This window comes from Bubalus kerabau, chromosome 6, assembly GCF_029407905.1.
Source record: "Bubalus kerabau isolate K-KA32 ecotype Philippines breed swamp buffalo chromosome 6, PCC_UOA_SB_1v2, whole genome shotgun sequence".
Lineage (NCBI taxonomy): Eukaryota > Metazoa > Chordata > Mammalia > Artiodactyla > Bovidae > Bubalus > Bubalus kerabau.
In genome coordinates, this window is record NC_073629.1 from 67,991,902 (window position 1) to 68,006,170 (window position 14,269).

At 38.3% G+C, this 14,269-nt stretch overlaps 1 protein-coding gene across 3 annotated transcripts in view; it reads left to right on the top strand.

Moving 5' to 3' along the window:
- The window catches only part of PIGK (phosphatidylinositol glycan anchor biosynthesis class K), a 144,076-nt gene that overhangs the window by 111,979 nt on the left and 17,828 nt on the right, over positions 1-14,269 (top strand). The window contains exon 11 of one of the 3 annotated variants that reach the window (XR_008715849.1): positions 7,472-7,648. The exons of the other annotated variants lie outside the window; for them this stretch is intronic. The gene's annotated coding sequence lies outside the window, so the exon portion shown is untranslated. The remainder of the gene's footprint in view (positions 1-7,471; positions 7,649-14,269) is intronic. 3 annotated transcript variants of the gene reach the window in all.

The window sequence follows — 14,269 nt, forward strand, 5'->3', positions numbered from 1 at the left end:
AGCTTCATCTGGGTTAAATGCTGCTGAATAAATCTAATTAGGCTTCTTACCAATTTTCAATTGCAGATGTTCCAAATATTTGCTATAGTCTCTATGCCTCTTCCCCACTTCTATCTGCTTTCCTGTTCAGCTTATGACTTAGCCTCCTAAGTCTTGAGAAAATTAGACAAAAACACCTTCAGTGTACCTTCCCGTTCTTTCAAACTTATTTGTATTGTCACAAGTCTTTATCTTTTTTGTCCATCTGAAAGGAAGAAGTGTGTGAATTATACCATAGAAAACCTTGCTTACATCGTTCCATCTATCATGCCTTTCTCTCTTTTCTTTACACTTTCCATTCCTGATTTAGATGTTTTTGGTCCTTAAAAAAAGTCATCCTCAATCCTGCTGTAACCAAACTCAACAATAGAGAAACAAACAATGCATTTTAAAAATGAGCAAAGGACTTGAATAGACATCAGTCAATAGGGAAATGCAAACCAGAACTACAGTGAGATAACCTCTTCATACCCATTACGATGGCGATTATCAAAAAGCCAGACAAGGATGAGTGCTAGAGAGGATGTGGGGAAGTTGGAACCCTTGTATACTGTTAGTGGAGATGTAAAATGATACAACCACCATAGAAAATAGTACAGTGGTTCCTCAGAAAACAAAACAAAACAATTATTATATTATCCAGCAATTCTACTTGTGACTACAAACTCCAGAGAATTAAAAGCAGGGATTTGAACAGATTTTGTAACCCAGTGTCTATAGCAGCATTGTTCATAATAGCCAAAAGATAGAAACAACCCAAATGTCCATTGACAAAAAAATGGATAAACAAAATATGTCATATATATAAAATGGTGTATTATTTAGCCTTAAAAAGGAAGGAAATTCTGAAACATACTGAACCTAGAAGACGTCATACTAAGTGAAATGTTAAACACAGATGTACAAATACTATATGATTCCATTTACATGAGGTACCAGGAATGGTCACAGAATACCAAGAATAGACACAGAAAATAGAACAGTGATTTCTAGGAGCTGAGGGAGGAGGGGCTGTGGAATTATTGTTTAATGGGTATAGAGTTTCAGTTTGGGACGATGAAAAAGTTCTGGAGATGGATGGTGGTGATGGTTGCACAACTGTGTGAATGTACTTAATGCCACTGAATTCTATTCCTAAAAATGGTTAAAATGGCAAATTTTGTGTGTATTTTACCATAATAAAAAAAGTCAACTGCCACTCTTTATTTCTTCGCTGCCTTATTTTTTCCTCTATCTACTTTATTCTAGTTTGTACTCTAGCAAATGCTCTGCACCTGTTCTTGCAAAATGTACTAAAATGTCCTAATTTTCACATCATCCTAATTTTTTAAAAAAACTTATTTGTGATATTTAGGTCTCTGAAACCTTTTTTCTTTGCTTTTGGACCAACCATCACTGTGTACTGGTTTTCCTTCAATCTCTCTGATCACTTCCTTTGAAAATCTTTTGCTGTTATCTTCCTAGACCTATCTCTAGGATTCTGTCCCTGTTACAAATTCCTGCTGGACCCGCACTTCCTACTGTTCAGTGTACCATAATGGTTTTCAAATATTGCTTATATGCAAGTAACCCCCAAATATCTTTGTCTTCCTCTTGAGTTACAAAACAACATCTTATTGCCTGTAAGGTAGCTCCACTTGGGTCTCTAACACATTGTCTAAAACTGAATTCACCCCTTTCTTAAATGGTTCTTCTATTAGGTTTTATATCTTAATGCCACTGTATTCTCAATAACATTGGCTCAGACTCTTGGGCTTTTTTTTTTTTTCTGTCTCTCCTCCCTTCATCCCTCCCTCCTCTCCTTCCGTTTCATATTCTCTTCCCCTCACAGTATTCATATATAATTAGTTTTTAGTTGCTGTTTGTTCTGTCCCTTAAATGTGTCTTAAGTCCATTTACTCCTTTCCATATTCAGGGGGCACCAGCAAACCGCTGTAAAACCTCATGTTTCACAGTTAATTGTAATCATCATTATCAGATAATAATTATCATTGAAAAAGTTGTCTTTCCCATTTTATGCATAGATTAAACTGAGGTTCAAAATGGTTTAATTAACTTGCCTAAGATCTTTCATCTTGTAAGTGGCAAAGCCAGAATTTGGATATAGTTCTGTTTGACCTTAAAATCCTTCGTCTTAACATAGTTATAGTTCCTCTGGCCAACCTTGTGAGTTCTTGTAAAAGGAACTTTGTCCCCAGGAAATGTAATGAATAAGGTATCAACAGATGTAATTCATATTTTGTTTAATTAGGACCATATTTTGAAAGAACTGAATGTCAACAGAGTTCATTCAGTATTCAGCACATGAGTATCCATTTATTTAGAAACTGGCCTAAAGAGAATCACCCTTCTTTTAATTCTGTTCCTGCTTTCCTTCTCCATCCCAGTTGTCCTTGGCTCCCAAATGACAACTTTAGATAAGATAGAGATCTGAGGGGATGTGGGTCGTGAGTGGTAGGAGAATGCGCTTAAGATTAACTTTACTCATGTAAAACTGTACCTATAGTTGACTCACTAGAAAAGTTTCTTCTATGTTATCACCTAATCTGAGGATCTATATTTAGTTCAGAAAGTTTAGCAACATTAAGGATTTTATAGACTTTTGTGAGCTACCCTGATAATATAACAACCATTTATAATGTGATTTTCAAAAACATCTTCCATAGAGTTGATGGTAGAAAGGACATTTGTAATAGAATTTATTTCCTGTTTGCCTGTACTAATTCTCTCTTCTTCACCACTGAAGGCAGACTGATAGATAGTGGTTTGTTCAAAGTTGTTAAGAAAAATGAGTGTCAGTGATCTCGAATGATCTCCATCTTGCATGAGTGGACCTTGAATACTTGAGAATTAGCTATACACAACTAAATTAAACAGTCAGCAATTAAATCAAGTAGACAAATACACATTTCTTTCACAAGTAAGTAATAGTTCATCACATTTAGAAAATAAACATCCCTAATGAATGTTAGTCATTTGACCCTTTGTATTGTTTTGAATATTAAGATCTTGGTAGTAATTAACCTTACTCCCTTTGCATTACAGCTTTATTATCTTAATTACTAAGACAAAAGGCTTTCAGAAGAGTTTTTGATTCTTCATAGAAAATATAATTTTTTCTTTTAGACTATTTTGTATGAATAGTAAAGACTTGTTAAATGTATTTTATAATGGGTTTTTATTTTATTATAATAACAGATACTGTGAGATAATCATAATGGCAGCTTTCAATGTCTTAAAATTCATTGTAATTTTGTAAGTGTGTCAAATGAAGAATGTCTTTGTTTTCTGTATTCCATTGTATCAAATGTATCACAAAACTTATGGTATATTCTTAGATTTTCTGACAGTGTTTGTCTTAACAATGTGTAAACCAGGGTATTAGGGGCATAAATGTGCTTTGGTGGAGGATTGTTGGGCCCTGAGGCAAAAAGTACTGGAAGCAAGGAGATGGGCCATTTTCCACCTCCAGGAAATGAAAAAGTGATGTGCTCCTTGGCTAGTTCCCTAGCTGGGTATTTGTATCTATTTCAATAGAAATATGTACATAAGGAAGAAAAAGTACATTATACAGTGAAGAAAATAACAACCAGATCACTCATGCTCATTGTATCCTATGCATCTAGTAGGAAGATTTTAATTTGCAGTACAATAAGGTAAATTAACATTTTAGTTAAAAAAAAATACATTGTTGCTTTTATCAATAGCGGTTATGTGCCTATCCTGATAAACTTGACAGCACGTGAACTCAAGGATCCACCAAAGGCAGTACTAGAAGTGCCGTGACAAAAGGAGAATATGAAACACAGGAGGATCTCTTCTTAGAAACTGGCTGTTTGGATACAGACATCTAAAAATACAGTGTCCTTCAGCTTAATGCTGTGTACTTGGCAGTAGTTACTGACCAGCAACAGATCGAAATAGTGTGACTAGGAGTTATTTAATCTGTCATCTAAATTGACCTGAAATCACCTTAATGTGCTTCCCAATAAGAGTTGAGATTATCATTCACTTTACAATGGGTATATTCATGTCAGAAAAGTCATATTTAATATTAAAGGAATCAATAAGTTAGTTACAGATTTGTAACATTCAAGATTAACTTTCATTTCATTGTGCTAATCATGTTTGGTGAGTAATTAGTGTAGTATATTTCCGTTATAGTTTCTGATAACATTTATATAGGCATAGATTTCTTTCAAAGATTATTTTTACTGTGGTCTGCACTCAGATGTATTTACCAGTGCCTGATCAACATACTCAGTTTTTAAATTTTATTTGTGTATCTTTTTTTATTTACCAAGGTGATTAATACCTTGTAAAAAGAGAATAGTATCCATTTTACCTAATTTTGGTTAACCAAGACATTTCACAATGGTGTGATCACTCACTTAGAGCCAGACATCCTGGAATGTGAGTCAAGTGGGCCTTAGGAAGCATCACTACGAACAAAGCTAGTGGAGGTGATGGGATTCCAGTGGAGCTATTTCAAATCCTGAAAGATGATGCTGTGAAAATGCTGCACTCAATATGCCAGCAAATTTGGAAAACTCAGCAGTGGCCACACGACTGGAAAAGGTCAGTTTTCATTCCAATCCCAAAGAAAGGCAATGCCAAAGAATGCTCAAACTACCACACAATTGCAGTCATCTCACACACTAGTAAAGTAATGCTCAAAATTCTCCAAGCCAGGCTTCAGCAATATGTGAACCGTGAACTTCCAGATGTTCAAGCTGGTTTTAGAAAAGGCAGAGGAACCAGAGATCAAATTGCCAACATGCACTGGATCATCGAAAAAGCTAGAGAGTTCCAGAAAAACATCTATTTCTGCTTTATTGACTATGTCAAAGCCTTTGACTGTGTGGATCACAATAAACTGTGGAAAATTCTGAAAGAGATGGGAAACCCAGACCACCTGACCTGCCTCTTGAGAAATCTGTATGCAGGTCAGGAAGCAACAGTTAGAACTGGACATGGAACAACAGACTGGTTCGAAATAGGAAAAGGAGTACATCAAGACTGTATATTGTCACCCTGCTTATTTAACTTATACACAGAGTACATCATGAAAGGCGCTGGGCTGGAAGAAGCACAAGCTGGAATCAAGATTGCCGGGAGAAATATCAATAACCTCAGATATGCAGGTGACACCACCCTTATGGCAGAAAGTGAAGAGGAACTCAAAAGCCTCTTGATGAAAGTGAAAGTGGAGAGTGAAAAAGTTGGCTTAAAGCTCAACATTCAGAAAACGAAGATAATGGCATCTGGTCGCATCACTTCATGGGAAATAGATGAGGAAACAGTGGAAACTGTGTCAGACTTTATTTTTCGGGGCTCCAAAATCACTGCAGATGGTGATTGCAGCCATGAAATTAAAAGACGCTTACTCCTTGGAAGGAAAGTTATGACCAACCTAGATAACATATTGAAAAGCAGAGACATTACTTTGCCAACAAAGGTCCGTCTAATCAAGGCTATGGTTTTTCCGGTGGTCACCTATGGATGTGAGAGTTGGACTGTGAAGAAAGCTGAGCGCTGAAGAATTGATGCTTTTGAACTGTGGTGTTGGAGAAGACTCCTGAGAGTCCCTTGGACTGCCAGGAGATCCAACCAGTCCATTCTAAAGGAGATCAGTCCTGGGTGTTCTTTGGAAGGACTGATGCTAAAGCTGAAAATCCAATACTTAAGCCACCTCATGCGAAGAGTTGACTCATTGGAAAAGACTGATGCTGGGAGGGATTGGGGGCAGGAGGAGAAGGGGACGACAGAGGATGAGATGGCTGGATGGCATCACCGACTCGATGGACATGAGTCTGAGTGAAGTTGGTGGAGTTGGTGATGGACAGGAAGGCCTGGCATGCTGCAGTTCATGGGGTCACAAAGAGTTGGACACAACTGAGCAATTGAACTGAACTGAACTGAAGACATTTCTAGTTTAAAATGTGCCAATAGAGATTTAATTTTGTAGAATAAACATATTTACTTTTAGATAGTGTTATTAAGTGTATAAAGATTGCTAGACAGAGATGTAATAATTATAAATGGATATATTAGGCACTACTTATATATTTTTACATATTTTGTTTTGCTAAATAACTATATCTATTATATCTAAAATTGTTAAAGTTTGTGATAGATTTAACTGACATTTTAGCAATCAATTTTTAAGATTTTCACACTTACTTTACTTCTTTCCTGGTACATCTCAACTGTTTCTGACAAAAATAAAATAGTAACTGTAATAACTATAATCATTAGCATTCAACTAATGTAGAAGTAGAAAAGGACTGTTTCAAAACATTGATTAAGCCATTTATAAGGCCTTTGTCCTTGGAAAAGTTGTTACAAGCAGAGTATGGGAAAAATAATTATAAGATTTGTTTTTGTTTGCAAATATGTCAAACGTTTCTATAATGACTATCATGACTAAATGTGACTGCTTTTGTTAAAAATACTGTGTCAAACTTTAGAAAGTTTATTGTAAAATAAATTTAGTTTCTAATTTTTAGGTACAAACAAATGATATTCAAAAAATTAATTTGACTGAAATTAACTGTTTCTCTTAATAATGGCTTCTTTTAAGCACAAAGGTAGGGTTCCTGATTTGTACTTCAGACTATATATTTTGAATGCCGAAGAACACTTACAAGCATTGTAATGATTGTTTTGGAAGAATAACATTACAGAAGTAACCAAAATTCTGCCAAAAACACGGAGTTGGAATTTAACTTTTCCTTAAAGTGTTAGTCACTCAGTCGTGCCCAACTCTTTGCAACTCCATGGCCTATAGCCCGCCAGGCTCCTCTGTCCTTGGAGTTCTCTAGGCAAAAATACTGGAGTGGGTTGCCATTTCCTTCTCCAGGGGATCTTCCTGACCCAGGGATCGAACCTGGGTCTCCTGCATTGCAGAAAAGTAACAAAAACCCATTATAGTAATTTTCAATTTTTTTCCCTCAAGTATTTACCCATTTAGAAATAGTTGTATAACTGGAAACAAGCATTATTTATTATTGGTGTATTATTGAGGATTTTGTCTTTGTTTTTTTGTCTTTTTTGGTAGAGAATAAAATAAATTAGATGTACTTTTTGGAAGTTGGGAATTTTTGAATTAAGTTGTTGACATTTTTCTTAACAGAATGAGAAACTTTTCCTCATGGTTTGAAATTAAAAGGTAATATAAGAGTATGCTGATTTTGCACTGCTTTCTTAGATTCATGTTATCTTAATGTTAAAAAATCTTCTAGATTCTTAAAAATCTATGCAATCCTTGCTTGTCTTAGATGGCATCTCACCAAAATGTTGTTCACTCAGTCGTAGAAAAGTCCTCTCTTACTCCTCAGAGCAACCTGTTCTTTCTTTGAACTGCTTGTTGGAAAATTTTCTTATATCTAATTGGGAACAATCTCTTATGCTTTCCACCCCTTCATTTTAGTTCTCACACTGAAGGCTACATAAAACAAGTCTAGTCCAGGTTGCATCTGCCAGCCATCATCAGATATTTGAAAAGGTACTACTTTTCTCCTCAACTTTCCAAGAAGATTCTGTTTCAAGGAAGACATTGCTGTGTCATGGAAAGACCATGGTCTGAGCGGGACTAAGTTCAAACTAAGTAGGTTAATTAATAATTTTGTTACTTTGGATGATTTACTTACCTCTTTTACTCTAGTTTTTATCTATAACATGGCATTAAAACTTTCAATGAAGAATTGTTACAAGATAATGTATCCGGAGCACTTGGCACATTCTTGACACTGAACAAATGTTGGTTGTTTACAGATGTTGACTCTCTTCTCTTCTTCCTTTCCCTTTCCACCTCCCCTCTTCCATATTTAGGAGAATGTATTTAAGAGCATGATTATTTTATTGAGGCAGAGAATGTGTTAAAGAAATGATAGGAATCACTTAGTTACTAACAAATGGGAGGAATAGGCCCAAACTACACCTTTCCATGTATCCATTAAGTTTTACTGAATGAAAAAACCATTGATCCATGTATCTGACTGGTGAAACTGTGTGTACATGTAGAAAAACTCAATTAACGAGAATACAACTAGATGGTATACGTAAATAATGAGAAATTTTGGGAGTGTGCACCTGTTTCATTTTTTTCTGTAAAAGGTATGTGGCTTCTTTACCAACTGAGCTATCTGCTGCTGCTAAGTCACTTCAGTTGTGTCCGACTCTGTTGCGACCCCGTAGACGGCAGCCCACCAGGCTCCCCCGTCCCTGGGATTCTCCAGGCAAGAACACTGGAGTGGGTTGCCATTTCCTTCTCCAATGCATGAAAGTGAAAAGTGAAAGTGAAGTCGCTCAGTCGTGTCCGACTCTTAGCGACCCCATGGACTGCAGCCTACCAGGCTCCTCTGCCCATGGGATTTTCCAGGCAAGAGTACTGGAGTGGGGTGCCATTGCCTTCTCCGAACTGAGCTATCAGGGAAGCTAAAAATGAAAGTTGCTCAGTTGTGTCCATCTCTTTGCAACCCCATGGACTACACAGTCTGTGGAACTCTCCAGGCTAGAACACTGGAGTGGGTAGCCTTTCCTTTCTCCAGGGGATCTTCCCTACCCAGGGATCGTACCCAGGTCTCCTGTGTTGCAGGCGGATTCTTTACCAACTGAGCCACAAGGGAAACTTACTGGAGTGGATAGCCTATCCCTTCTCCAGGGGATCTTCCCCACCCAGGAATCCAACCAGGGTCTTATGCATTGCAGGTGATTCTTTACCAGCTGAGCTATCAGGGAAGCCCTAATGGCAAGCAAACAAGCTGACAAAAGGATTCCATGCACAAAACAACCCATTTCTTATATATATCATATTTCTGTATACAATTTAAATTCATATTCATACTTGTAGCCATGAGATTTAAATTTGCTTAACTCTGAGTTCACATATAATATGTTCCTGAAACACTAGTTTTACAAGATGTTAGTAGTTAATGGGTTAAAAAGAGTTTCATGGTATAAGTTAGTGAAATGCTTAAACAAAAATTACATTTTTTTCCTCTAGGACTTGAAAAATAAACTGATACGAATTGTGAAGGTATCAGATTTGAAACACCATTTTATCCTCTCTTGAGGACATGCTTTATTCTTGCAATTTATTTTACCAATATGAATAATGTAAAAACACAGACTAAAGGAAAATCACTAGACAGGGGAGGAAAATTCCTCTGTTCTCATAGGCTTGAGAATTAAACTGACATAAGAGAAGTTAACAGGAGAAAAGCATAGAAATTTTATTTAATATTTTTCTGTACAGATGGGAGTCTTCATAAAGAAAATGAAGACTCAAATAAGCAGTTACAATTGAGAGCTTATATACTTTAATTAAGACAATAAATTTGTGGAGGAGTAATGAGACAGAGGGGCTTGGGCAAGGGGCAGAAACTGTGGGAAAGTGACTAGGAAAACATATATGGGAAACTAATGGAAGATAAGGGTTATTTTAGTAGATTGGTTTGTATAGATTCATACCCAGACTCCAGTAATGAGAATGTTCTTCCCTTACTGGCACAGAGATGGTTCCTTTCTCATAGGAAATTTTATGATCTGCTTTTGGGTAGAAAGGTGGAGGTCAGAGAAGTCTTCCTGCATCTGCTGTTTCTCAGGTGTTTTCAGTTCCAAATAATACACCCAAAAGGCATAGCTTGGAGTAGCAAGGTAGTTCTCAATCCTTTCAACAGCATTCTCTAGAGCGTGGGTTGGCAATCCATGGCTCATGGGTCAAACAAGCATGGTACCTGTTTTTGTAAATAAGTTTCATTGGGACCCACAGCCAAACCCATTCATTTGCATATTGTCTACAGCTAATGTTGTACTTTGAGGCAGAGTTGCATAGTTGGAAGAGAGATTCTGTGGCCTTCAAAGCATAAATACTTACTCTCTGCCCCTTTACAGAGAAATGAAAAAAGACTCCTGCTCTAAAACCTTGAAATAAATAGCTTCTCAGAATCATCAGTATTTATGAACATGACTAATTTATACAACTACTGTTGTTGTTGTTGCTTAGCTGTTGTTTCCAACTCTTTGCGAGGTCTGTAGCCCACTAGGCTCCTCTGTCCATGGGATTTCCCAGGCAGGAATACTGGAGTGGATTTTCCCGACCCACAGATAAAACCCACATCTCCTGCATTGGCAGGCGGATTCTTTACCATTGACCCACCAGGGAAGCCCTTATTCAACTACAATATATGTCTTAATTTTGTTTAGGAAATAAGGATTTTTCTACTTTATAAACATAAATGAAATGGTCTTTCTTTATGGCCTACAAATATAAGTACAAAGGAACCTATGTTAATATACTGAACGCCAAAATAAAAAAAATGGCTGAGTATCGAAGAATTGATGCTTTTGAAATGTGGTATTGGAGAAGACTCTTGAGAGTTCCTTGGACTGCAAGGAGATCAAACGAATTCATCGTGAAGGAAATCAGTCTTGAATATTCATTGGAAGGACTGATGCTGAAGCTGAAGCTCCAGTACTTTGGCAACCTGATGTGAAGAACTGACTTATTGGAAAAGACCCTGTTGCTGGGCAAGATTGAAGGCAGGAAGAGAAGGGCATGACAGAGGATGAGATGGTTGGATGGCATCACCGACTTGATGGACTTGAGTTTGAGCAAACTCTAGGAATTGGTGATGGATAGAGAAGCCTGGCAGGCTGCAGTCCATGGGGTTGCAAAGAGTTGGACATGACTGAGTGACTGAATTGAACTGAACTGATGTTGATACACATTACTACTTTTACAAGAAAGAATAACCATACATACAAGCCCCTTAGGTCAAGTGGCTTGTACATAGTAGGCCTTCAGGAAATATATGTTGAACTTATAATTGATGATAAATCGAGAAAATATAAGACAAAAAGTATAGTACAAAAGGATTTTAGCTTTAAAATAAAAAAGCATCTGAATTTTGAAAGCATTTGTCAAATTGTTAGGAAAATCTGTTTTACATTTTTCATGTGTAGGGAATAGATATATACACTGTACACATTAAAGATGCAGAAAATGATGGGATATTATCTTTATATTGCTAGTATTAGTATACACTTAAATATCCTTTGCTACATGGATTACAAAAAAAGGGTAAATCCTAGAAGTTTTTAAGCTAATCATTTGTATATGGAAATATAAATTAGAGCATGTGTTGTGGAGGACTGTTTCTTGCTTTAAATTATCAAATTTGCAATGGTTACAAAAACATCTCCACTGCAGGCAATTGTGCCTGCCTCCAAGTGCCAGTATAAAGTAGAGACTGAAACATTCAAAGGTGTGTTTGATGTGTGCTGTATTTGCTGCTTGACCGAGAATATCTAGGAGAGCGGTACTCAGAAGAGCCAGCATCTCTGGACACGTGCCTTGCACCCATTTAGACTCTTCAGTTCAGTTCAGTTGCTCAGTCGTGTCCTACTCTTTGCGACTCCATGAATCACAGCACGCCAGGCCTCCCTGTCCATCACCAACTCCCGGAGTTCACTCAAACTCATGTCCATCGAGTCGGTGATGCCATCCAGCCATCTCATCCTCTGTCTTCCTCTTCTCCTCCTGCCCTCATCCCTCCCAGCATCAGGGTATTTTCCAATGAGTCAACTCTTCACGTGAGGTGGCCAAAATATTGGAGTTTCAGCTTCAGCATCAGTCCTTCCAAAGAACACCCAGGACTGATCTCCTTTAGGATGGACTGGTTGGATCTCCTTGCAGTCCAAGGGACTCTCGGGAGTCTTCTCCAACACCACAGTTCAAAAGCATCAATTCTTCAGCGCTCAGCTTTCTTCACAGTCCAACTCTCACATCCATAAATGACCACTGGAAAAACCATAGGCTTGACTAGACGGACCTTTGTTGGCAAGTAATATCTCTGCTTTTCAATATGCTGTCTAGGTTGGTCACAACTTACCTTCCAAGGAGTAAGAGTCTTTTAATTTCATGGCTGCAGTTACCATCTGCAGTGATTTTGGAGCCCCCAAAAATAAAGTCTGACACTATTTCCACTGTTTCCCCATCTATTTCCCATGAAGTGATGCAACCAGATGCCATGATCTTCGTTTTCTGAATGTTGAGCTTTAAGCCAACTTTTTCACTCTCCTCTTTCACTTTCATCAAGAGGCTTTTTAGTTCCTCTTCACTTTCTGCCATAAGGGTGGTGTCATCTGCCACCTTATAACCTCAGATATAACCAATATCTGAAGTTATTGATATTTCTCCCGGCAATCTTGATTCCAGCTTGTGCTTCTTCCAGCCCAGCATTTCTCATGATGTACCGTGTATAAGTTAAATAAGCAGGGTGACAATATACAGCCTTGACATACTCCTTTTCCTATTTGGAATCAGTCTGTTGTTCCATGTCCAGTTCTAACTGTTGCTTCCTGAACTGCATATAGGTTTCTCAAGAGGCAGGTCAGGTGGTCTGGTATTCCCATCTCTTTCAGAATTTTCCACAGTTTATTGTGATCCATACAGTCAAAGGCTTTGGCATAGTCAATAAAGCAGAAATAGATGTTTTTCTGAAACTCTTACTTTTTCAGTCATCCACTGGATGTTGGCCTTTTGATCTCTGGTTCCTCTGCCTTTTCTAAAACCAGCTTGAACATCTGGAAGTTCACAGTTCATGTACTGCTGAAGCCTGGCTTGGAGAATTTTGAGCATTACTAGCGTGTGAGATGAGTGCAATTGTGTGGTAGTTTGAGCATTCTTTGGCATTGCCTTTCTTTGGGATTGGAATGAAAACTGACCTTTTCCAGTCATGTGGCCACTGCTAAGTTTCCCAAATTTGCTGGCATATTGAGTGCAGCACTTTCACAGCATCATCTTTCAGGATTTGAAATAGCTCAACTGGAATTCCATCACCTCCACTAGCTTTGTTCGTAGTGATGCTTTCTAAGGCCCCCTTGACCTCACATTCCAGGATGCCTGGCTCTAGGTGAGTGATCACACCATCATGAGTATCTGGGTCATGAAGATCTTTTTTGTATAGTTCTTTTGTGTATTCTTGCCACCTCTTCTTAATATCTTCTGCTTCTGTTAGGTCCATACCATTTCTGTCCTTTATTGAACCCATCTTTGCATGAAATGTTCCCTTGGTATCTCTAATTTTCTTGAAGAGATCTCTGCTGCTAAGTCGCTTCAGTCGTGTCTGACTCTGTACGACCCCATAGACAGCAGCCATCAGGCCCCAACCTCCCTGGGATTTTCCAGGCAAGAACACTGGAGTGGGTTGCCATTTCCTTCTCCAATGCATGAAAGTGAAAAGTGAAAGTGAAGTCGCTCTGTCGTGTCCGACTCTTAGCGACCCCATGGACTGCAGCCTACCAGGCTCCTCCGTCCATGGGATTTTCCAGGCAAGAGTACTGGAGTGGGGTGCCATTGCCTTCTCCAGAAGAGATCTCTAGTCTTTCCCATTCTGTTGTTTTCCTCTATTTCTTTGCATTGATCGCTGAGGAAGGCTTTCTTATCTCTCCTTGCTGTTCTGTGGAATTCTGCAGTCAGATGCTTATATCTTTCCTTTTCTCCTTTGCTTTTCACTTCTCTTCTTTTCACAGCTATTTGTAAGGCCTCCCCACACAGCCATTTTGCTTTTTTGCATTTCTTTTCCATGGGGATGATCTTGATCCCTGTCTCCTGTACGATGTCTCAAAGCTCCATCCGTAGTTCATCAGGCACTCTGTCTATTAGATCTAGTCCCCTAAGTCTATTTCTCACTTCCACTGTGTTATCAAAAGGGATTTGATTTAGGTCATACCTGAATGGTCCAGTGGTTTTCCCTACTTTCTTCAATTTAAGTCGAAATTTGGCAATAAGGAGTTCATGATCTGAGCCACAGTCAGCTCCCGGTCTTGTTTTTGCTGACTGTATAGAGCTTCTCCATCTTTGGCTGCAAAGAATATAATCAATCTGATTTCAGTGTTGACCATCTGGTGTCCATGTGTAGAGTCTTCTCTTGTGTTAGGCTCTTCTTTTGCTGTTAAAACAACCTTTCTTCCCCACTTCTACCCCTGATTCCTAACGCCAGCTATCTCCAATATGTGCTCTATAGCTCATTAGTCTTGTGCTTTTTTTGTTGTTTTGAGTCGTATGACCCCATGGACTGCAGCCTGCCAGGTTCCTCTGTCCTCCACTATCTCCTGGAGTTTGCTCAAATTCATGTCCATTGAGTCGGTGATGCTATCTAACCATCTCATCCTCTGCCTCCCCCTTCTCCTTTTGTCTTTAATCTTTCCCAGCATCAGGGTC